This window comes from Budorcas taxicolor, chromosome 1 (genome assembly GCF_023091745.1).
Source record: "Budorcas taxicolor isolate Tak-1 chromosome 1, Takin1.1, whole genome shotgun sequence".
Classification (NCBI taxonomy): Eukaryota; Metazoa; Chordata; class Mammalia; order Artiodactyla; family Bovidae; genus Budorcas; species Budorcas taxicolor.
Genome location: NC_068910.1, coordinates 74,627,918 through 74,637,037, shown reverse-complemented (window position 1 = coordinate 74,637,037; position 9,120 = coordinate 74,627,918).

Sequence of the window (9,120 nt, the reverse complement as noted above, 5' to 3'; positions counted from 1 at the left end):
TTACATTCTGTCTACCTTGAAATGATGATTGGCATTCTTTATGAAGCCATTAGATTAAACCCGAATCACAAGCTTCTGACGACAAGTGGATGGATATTTGGGACCAGGAGGAAATAAATGATGATAAGAATGTTTTCTGTGCAGACCATAATTTAGGGAATGTTTTCATGGAGAGGATTCTTCACTTCCCCTAGTGAGTCACCTGAACCGCTACTTCTTCCTATAGGCAAATGCACCATGGCTCAGAGTAATCGTAAGACAACCTTTCGCCCTACAATGGCCAGCCTTCTTTTCCTGCTTTCTTGTATTCTCCCAGGACAACTGCAAGAAGAGTAGAGAAGCACGTTTACTGATGCTCCATAACGTCTCCAGTTAAGGTGTGGACGAGGCGTTCCAGTGAGTGACTTGGCGCCTCACTTCTATAAATGCCGTATGTATGACTAAGGCATTCTTGAGACTAGTCCAAAACAGAGTGGCCCTCCTCAGTGTGGTATGAGCTATGCTTTGTTTGCAAACGCAGACCTTGTTGGGGCCTGCAGCTTCCCGCTGGATGCCTCCCCTAACCGTCAAGCTCCTTCTGAACCAAGCTTTCCCCTGTCAGGAGGGCCAGCTTCTCTCATCCTGGGGTCTGCCATCCTGCCCAGCCCTTATTCTTACCAGCTGGTTTTGACTGTGGCAGAAACGTTGTTGACATAGCAGATGGTCTCGATATTTCTGCAAACCAGCAACATCTTTGCCATTTCCACCCCCACGCTCTTGGCTACTGTTTCCCCTTCAAGTGGTTTGGGTCATTTTTAGAAAACCTGTATATTCTGATGATTTAAATTTCAGAACAGGAACCCTGCACTGTATAACTACCTGTCTAGAATACAGACATAGGCAGAACACAGAGCTCTCTCATGGAGAAACTCAGAAGCTGAGATAAATTTTGTTTGGGATGATGGGTTCCTAAATGAATTGAGATGAGCAAATAGTGAGTAGATTTTAATTACTTGAGGAATGAAGTACTGGGACTTCCCGGGTGGTGCTAGTGGTAAAGAACCCGCCTGCCGATGCAGGAGACATAAGAGATGTAGGTTTGATCCCTGGGTCAGGAAGATCCCCTAGAGGAGGGCACGGCAACCCACTCCAGTATTCTTGCTGGAGAATCCCATGGAAAGAGAAGCCTGGTGGGTTATGGTCCATAGGTTTGCAAAGAGTCGGACACGACTGAAGTGACTTACATGCACACACACGCACAAAGTACTAAGCAGTGAGATGTGACTAATGGATCGTGCCAGTAGAAATGGAGTCTAAAGTTTGTGTTGTTTGAACCCATTTTTAAAAGTAATATTCCATTAAATAATGTTTATCCTTATTGGACTTAAGAGGATCGGAGAGAAGGGCAATTGAGTTAAAGACTGTTTCCCAGCAGTAACGGCAGAGCCAAAGCAAAACGAAGGTGCTGTAACAACTTGATGATCTGGGACCCAATCGAACCGTTCTGAAAAACCAAAGCAGGCTGATTCATTCTTCCTTGCTTGCCCCGTGCAAGCAGGCAATGTGAGCAGCCTCTTAAACTCACAGACTAATGGTGTAAAAACTTCTGCTGCATTCAGGCTATATCAGTGCAGTTTTGGAAAATGCTCCTTCTCCTGGGAAAGGACTGCACCGATGGGAAGGAGACATGAGTAATGGTGGCTCCACAAGGTTCAGCCGGCTTCTTATGAGTCAGCATCCCTCCCAGGCCTGTGGGACTCACCATTGGAGACTATCTTTTGGGTTGGCTAACAAAGATGGGTGAGGACCCCAGAATGTCACAGTCAAAAGACCGCTTACTAGGTACCAGCCTTTTCTTCTCATGATAGTAGTAAAGATCATAACAGCAGTGAGGTTTTAGCTAATAAATTCCTTTGAATGCCCAAGGCAGAGTCCTAAGGACGAGCACAGAGCCATATGGATGGAGGAACTGTATAAAATAGTGGGAGGGATTTGTGAAGGTGGACATACGGGGTGTCCTAGGTAGGGCAAGCTGAATGAAGAAAACCAGTTTGAAGGTGAGGAATATGAAGGTGGGATGGAAAGAAGACATACATGTTTCCCACCAGAGCAGAGAGTGCTGGCTCCATGGCTCATCACGGGAATCTGGGGATGGAAGAGTATTAGGTAAATGATCTAATTTCTAATTCCTCTCTGTCCTGATGATAACATTACCAGGGTCTTCAAAGTAATGCACTGCTTCGATTAAAAGATTCACTTCATCATGGAAAGCAGCTCACTCAACAAAGAGTGAGATTACCCTCTGGTAACCTCTGGCTTATGATCTCTAAGCACATAAGAACAAATATAGTTGAGAACTTAGATAATGTGAAAAACATTTACCAGCAAGATAAGTGAGAATCACTCAGTAATGTCTGACTCTTTGCAACCCCATGGACTATACAGCCCATGAAATTCTCCAGGCCAGAATACTGGAGTGGGTAGCCATTCCCTTCTCCAGGGGATCTTCCCAACCCAGGGATCGAACCCAGGTTTCCTGCATTGCAGGCAGATTCTTTGACCATCTGAGCCACCAGGGAAGCCCAACAGCAAGCTCAGATGGCCACAAAACAACCAAAGCAGACCCAGTCACAGAGTTGGATTAGAGGGAAGGTGGTGGAAGGGATGGTGGGGAACAGGGGTTTAGAATAATTCTAAGGGTACCCAGGGATTTCTGTTTTAATAACCAGTCAAACCAGCCAAATACATGCCCCAAAGACAGCCAACATTTCCATCAGTCATGCAGTGAAGTAGATTTGTCTAGACTAGTTTGGGAGTCCATTTTAGAAACAGTAATGAAGTTTATAGTCAGGAAAAGAGCCCACAGTGGAGACCCTTCTCACCCATGAAGACTTGTTACTCTTTCTCAAACTGCATTTGTTAACCAAATGAGACATATAATTAAAAAGAGATTCTCACACAGTTTTTCTCTTCAATACTAGACAGGAACTTCAAGGAAAAGTGCAGAGTCAGCAAAGAGTTCAAATACAAATCCCATTAAACACAGGAACATTAAAACAGAGGTCAAATTGATCTAGTCCTTCTAGGTTAGCCTCTGAATTCTTAAATACATGTTCAGAGCAGATGTTGAGCCCAGCTGGGGATGCACAATGGCCTGTGATCCAGATTCTTACTAGAAACGGCAGAGCCCTTGACGCATTTGAGAGTAGCGCTAATTCCTAGAGTGTGTTTGGGTTTCAGAGTGTTTTGGAAACACTTGGTAAATCCTTGCAAACATAGTATATGTGTATATGCGTGACTGTCTTTGAAAACAAGTTATCCAATTGATTGCTTAGTGACTACATTACCTGGGCATTTTTTTTTTTCCTCAAGAAAAAAAGTGGTCAAATTTTTAGGAAAATGTACTCCACACAAACTACTTAGCCTAGCACAGTGATGTGGCTATGGGTCTTACATATTTATTGTTCTTCCCTAATGTAAAATACATCTATCCATCCACTTTCCTACCTACTATAAATGGTCCTTTTTTATTGCAAGGCAAGGAGAAGTCTTAGTGATCTTGTAAAAAGAATAAAAATTAGACAAATTTTAAACATTGCTTTAGAGCAACATCTCAGTTTGGAAAAAGATTTAATATACGTGTTTTTTATAAAGAAACTCTCTTTGTGTTTAAAATATTTGATTCAGCATGCCACATGTGAAAAATATGTATAGATGTATAGAGAGGTTGGATCATGTTACAAATAAAATGATGATAAATCCTGCCAACTGGAGACAGATTCCAATATTAGAAAAAATTGTTTTCCAAGCTTTCTGTGGTTGTATTTAGCAGGTATCTCACCTGAGTTCTAAATTTATTTCTCAAGGCAGCTAAGCTGCTAGGGGAGAAAAATTATACTGCCAGGTAAGAGTTTATAAGGAAACACACACAGATGCACACCTCACAAATCACATTGAGTACAATTCCACCACAAGCCTGCCACTAGATCATCCACTAGAATTTCAGGTGAGATGAGTAAAAAATGTCAATTTAAAGGAACTCTTTCAAAATCATTAAGACTAATTAAAATACAGTTTAAAAATTAATCTTTCATGAACCTATATTTTTAGCCGACTTTAGTTATTGTAAATATCCATCTACCATCCCCTAAAACTTCACCAAAAACACTTTGGCTTTGTTTTACAGCAGACAACATTTCAGACACTCAATCATATTTGTTTTACGTCTGCCTTTTCCTTGCTGTGTTTCAAGGCAGAATCCAGGCTTTGAAATTTGTTGCTGCATGGATGATGTTAGCCTGGCCAAAAACACAAGCCATAGGAAACCCAAATCTTCTCTTTTGTTCTATATAAAATAGCTCAGCCTTTAGCAATAATGGAGTACCAGAGCTGGTGAGGAACGAGGGAGAGGATTGGAAGCAGGGAAACAGCTAAGTCAGAATGAAAAGGGGAAAAAGGACCACAGGCTGCTGGTGTTAAGGACTCGAGCCCTGCAGTCTGACAGCACCAGCAGAGTGAAGTGTCCTTAGAAATGAGGGGCTCCATTTCTGCAGGCCCACCGAAATCCGTACACCCTAAGTGTGACCCAGGGCAGCTTACAAGACACAAAGGACCATACTAAGCATCCTCGAAAGTAGAGAGTAAATTGAAGGATCTTAGAAGGACCTTTCCAAAGATGAGAACTTGGTTTTGTTCTTATTTTTGCCTTATCAGAGCCTCATCCGTGTGTGTGTGTGTATGCACGTGCACACACATGTTCATGCACACCTGGGGGAGTGGGCACTGGAGGCCGGGGTCAAGCATGGGTGGGAATTCAAAGATGGGTCACAGTTGAACTAAGTGGATTTAAGAAAACAAAAATGAGATTTTCCTCTCATTTAGTGTGGACCAAATTCATCTTTACCACAGATGGCCACTGAGGACTATGTATAAAGAATGGAACACTTTGGGTTGGATATAAAGGGAAACCATTGGTTTTCTAGGAAGAAAAATACATCATGCCTACTATGTTTATCTCTCACGAAGTTCAGTTCAGTTCAGTTCAGTCACTCAGTCGTGTCCGACTCTTTGTGACCCCATGAATAACAGCACGCCAGGCCTCCCTGTCCATCACCAACTCCCGGAGTTCACTCAGACTCACGTCCATCGAGTCAGTGATGCCATCCAGCCATCTCATCCTCTGTCATCCCCTTCTCCTCCTGCCCCCAATCCCTCCCAGCATCAGAGTCTTTTCCAATGAGTCAACTCTTCGCATGAGGTGGCCAAAGGACTGGAGTTTCAGCTTTAGCATCATTCCTTCCAAAGAAATCCCAAGGCAGATAGATCTTCAGAATGGACTGGTTGGATCTCCTTGCAGTCCAAGGGACTCTCAAGAGTCTTCTCCAACACCACAGTTCAAACGCATCAATTCTTCAGCGCTCAGCCTTCTTCACAGTCCAACTCTCACATCCATACATGACCACTCGAAAAACCATAGCCTTGACTAGACAGACCTTAGTCAGCAAAGTAATATCTCTGCTTTTGAATATGCTATCCAGGTTGGTCATAACTTTTCTTCCAAGGAGCAAGCATCTTTTGATTTCATGGCTGCAGTCACCCTCTGCAGTGATTTCGGAGCCCCCCAAAATAAAGTCTGACACTGTTTCCACTGTTTCCTCATCTATTTCCCATGAAGTGATGGGACCGGATGCCATGATCTTTGTTTTCTGAATGTTGAGCTTTAGGCCAACTTTTTCACTCTCCTCTTTCACTTTCGTCAAGAGGCTTTTTAGTTCCTCTTCACTTTCTGCCATAAGGGTGGTGTCATCTGCATATCTGAGGTTATTGATATTTCTCCCGGCAATCTTGATCCCAGCTTGTGTTTCTTCCAGTCCAGCGTTTCTCATGATGTACTCTGCATATAAGTTAAATAAGGAGAGTGACAATATGCAGCCTTGACGTACTCCTTTTCCTATTTGGAAACAGTCTGTTGTTCCATGTCCAGTTCTGTTGCTTCCTGACCTGCATACAGATTTCTCAAGAGGCAGGTCGGGTGGTCTGGTATTCCCATCTTTCTCAGAATTTTCCACAGTTTATTGTGATCCACACAGTCAAAGGCTTTGGCATAGTCAAGAAAGCAGAAATAGATGTTTTTCTGGAAATCTCTTGCTTTTTTCATGATCCAGCAGATGTTGGCAATTTGATCTCTCATTCCTCTGCCTTTTCTAAAACCAGCTTGAACATCTGGAAGTTCATGGTTCACATATTGCTGAAGCCTGGCTTGGAGAATTTTGAGCATTACTTTACTAGCATGTGAGATGAGTGCCATTGTGCGGTAGTTTGAGCATTCTTTGGCATTGCCTTTCTTTGGAATTGGAATGAAATTGACCTTTTCCAGTCCGCTGGCCACTGCTGAGTTTTCCAAATTTGCTGGCATATTGAGTGCAGCACTTTCACAGCATCATCTTTCAGGATTTGAAACAGCTCAACTGGAATTCCATCACCTCCACTAGCTTTGTTCATAGTGATGCTTTCTAAGGCCCACTTGACTTCACATTCCAGGATGTCTGGCTCTAGGTGAGTGATCACACTGTCATGATTATCTGGGTCATGAAGATCTTTTCTGTACAGTTCTTCTGTGTATTCTTGTCACCTCTTCTTAATATCTTCTGCTTCTGTTAGGTCTATACCATTTCTGTCCTTTATTGAGCCCATCTTTGCATGAAATATTCCCTTGGTATCTGTAATTTTCTTGAAGAGATCTCTAGTCTTTCCCATTCTGTTCTTTTCCTCTATTTCTTTGCACTGATCGCTGAAGAAGGCTTTCTTGTCTCTTCTTGCTGTTCTTTGGAACTCTGCATTCAGATGCTTATATCTTTCCTTTTCTCCTTTGCTTTTCGCTTCTCTTCTTTTCACAGCTATTTGTAAGGCCTCCCCAGACAGCCATTTTGCTTTTTTGCATTTCTTTTCCATGGGGATGGTCTTGATCCTTGTCTCCTCCATGTCAAATTGTGGGCCTATCTGTTTCCTATCCGGCCAAATGAGGTCATTTATTGTTTTGACACTTTCATGCCCTGGAGAGGTGCAATGAATGTTACTCTTTGCTAAAACTCTAAACACACAGACTCACCCCCCAAACATTTATAACCAGTGTTTATATACTGTGTCTGCTGCTGCTAAGTCCCTTCAGTCGTGTTTGACTCTGTGCGACACCATAGACGGCAGCCCACCAGGCTCCTCCATCCCTGGGATTCTCCAGGCAAGAACACTGGAGTGGGTTGCCATTTCCTTCTCTAATGCATGCAAGTGAAAAGTGAAAGTGAAGTTCCTCAGTCGTGTCCGACTCTTAGCGACCCCATGGACTGCAGCCTTCCAGGCTCCTCCATCCATGGGATTTTCCAGGCAAGAGTACTTGAGTGGGGTGCCATTGCCTGTGTATACCAAACGCTGACCTAGGTTTTGAACTATCAAGATAAATGGCATACAGTTCGACTTCCAAGGCACTCAGAAACCCTGTGTTGACAACCTGCTTCACTCCCAAATTTCTTATCATATGAGGGAACCCTTGTATTTGACAGTGATCAGCCAACCAACAGTGTGCCATAGTTGACTGTTTTAGCCAAAAGAGTGTTGATTAATTAGTCCCACTCTTCTTGAAGATCAGTTTGTATCTGGGCATATAATGCTTTCCATTCTCCATCAATGTCTTCAGAATACATATAGCGTGTGTGATGAATATGAGTGTAGACTAGAAATGACTGTATTTCACAAAAATAGCAGCAAATCTTTATATTTCAACATGGACTTAGATATCTACATGTAATGTAATTTCAAGTACATTTACATGACATGGATTGGCCAGCTCTCAAATATCTGCTACACTGGTCAATATCTATGTCAGATACCTCTTCATCTTCTTATACATAGATGGAATTATTGTCATCTACAAGTAACTTCTGTTGTTTTTAGTCATATAACAATCTGCTTGGCATAATCAGAAGTGCCAGAAACTGGATCAAATGGTAGGGGTTAAGAATGAAGGCCACCCTCTCTACTTTTGTTAAATTCAATACCTCTTCTTGATTATATCAACATTTCTCCAGCTCTTTTCATTTAAAGAAACACATTTTGGGGGAGAAATATCTAGCTATGATTCAGCAATATAGAACATGCAGCAAAATGCAGAGATGTTTTTTAAGTGATACCCTAAGCCAGGTTTTTGCCCTGAAGACTTGTTTTTGACTCTGCAGCATTTCTTTCCTCTGTTTCAAGATGTCTGTAATGGAAAGAACAACTCAGAGATTAAACATCAGTGTTATTCTAAAAGCAATCACCTGAAAAATTTACATCCTTTCTACAATGACTGCCTTGAGAAATGAAAACCTCAGTCACACAATTGGTTTTTTAGACCTGAGAATATCAAACATTTTATTTGACTGACTTTCACTAAATTGACTGTTTAGTCCCTGTTGAACGACGTGCCTCTTAGGTAAGACAGCCTGGGAAATTGTTTCCGAAGCATTTGGGACTCACAGCTTTTCTTCACCCCAATTTTCAGCACAGCTTGAAGATTATTCACTTAGCTACCAGGCATTTTCTAGGGCGCTGACTTTTCCATACAAAGGGTTGATCACCTCTTCACCTGTTGAAACCTCTCCAGAGCGGTACTCCAGTTGCTTATTGTAAAAACAATTGTTTTACAAATCACTTTCATTCCTTTAATCCCTGGGCTTTCTCGTTTCAGTACCAAACAAGGGTCAGAATGTTTGTTTCCATTCTTTAGCATTTTCTTTCACCTACAGTCACTGTTCAAAGGTAACCTGGGCATCATTCACAGGGAGAAATTTATGATGTTGTGCCTGACACTATGGTTCTGTGCCTTGCATGGTTACCGTAGCTCACAGAGCATCAATCTTAGTTAGTGATCAATAACTGGTTATGGAATAAATGAAAACAGGAATGATTGAATGACTATAACCCAAAACATCAATCGGTAACAATAAGTATTGGAGTTCCTGAGTAATCAGATACCCTAGGAATGACTTCCATATTTTTACCAGATTCATTTTTTTCCCCTAGTAAGAAATATTTTCAATTCCAGTGTTAGCCAAGTTAGGCTATTCAATTGCTTCACCCAGTGCCCAGGCATAATATCACGCTCTC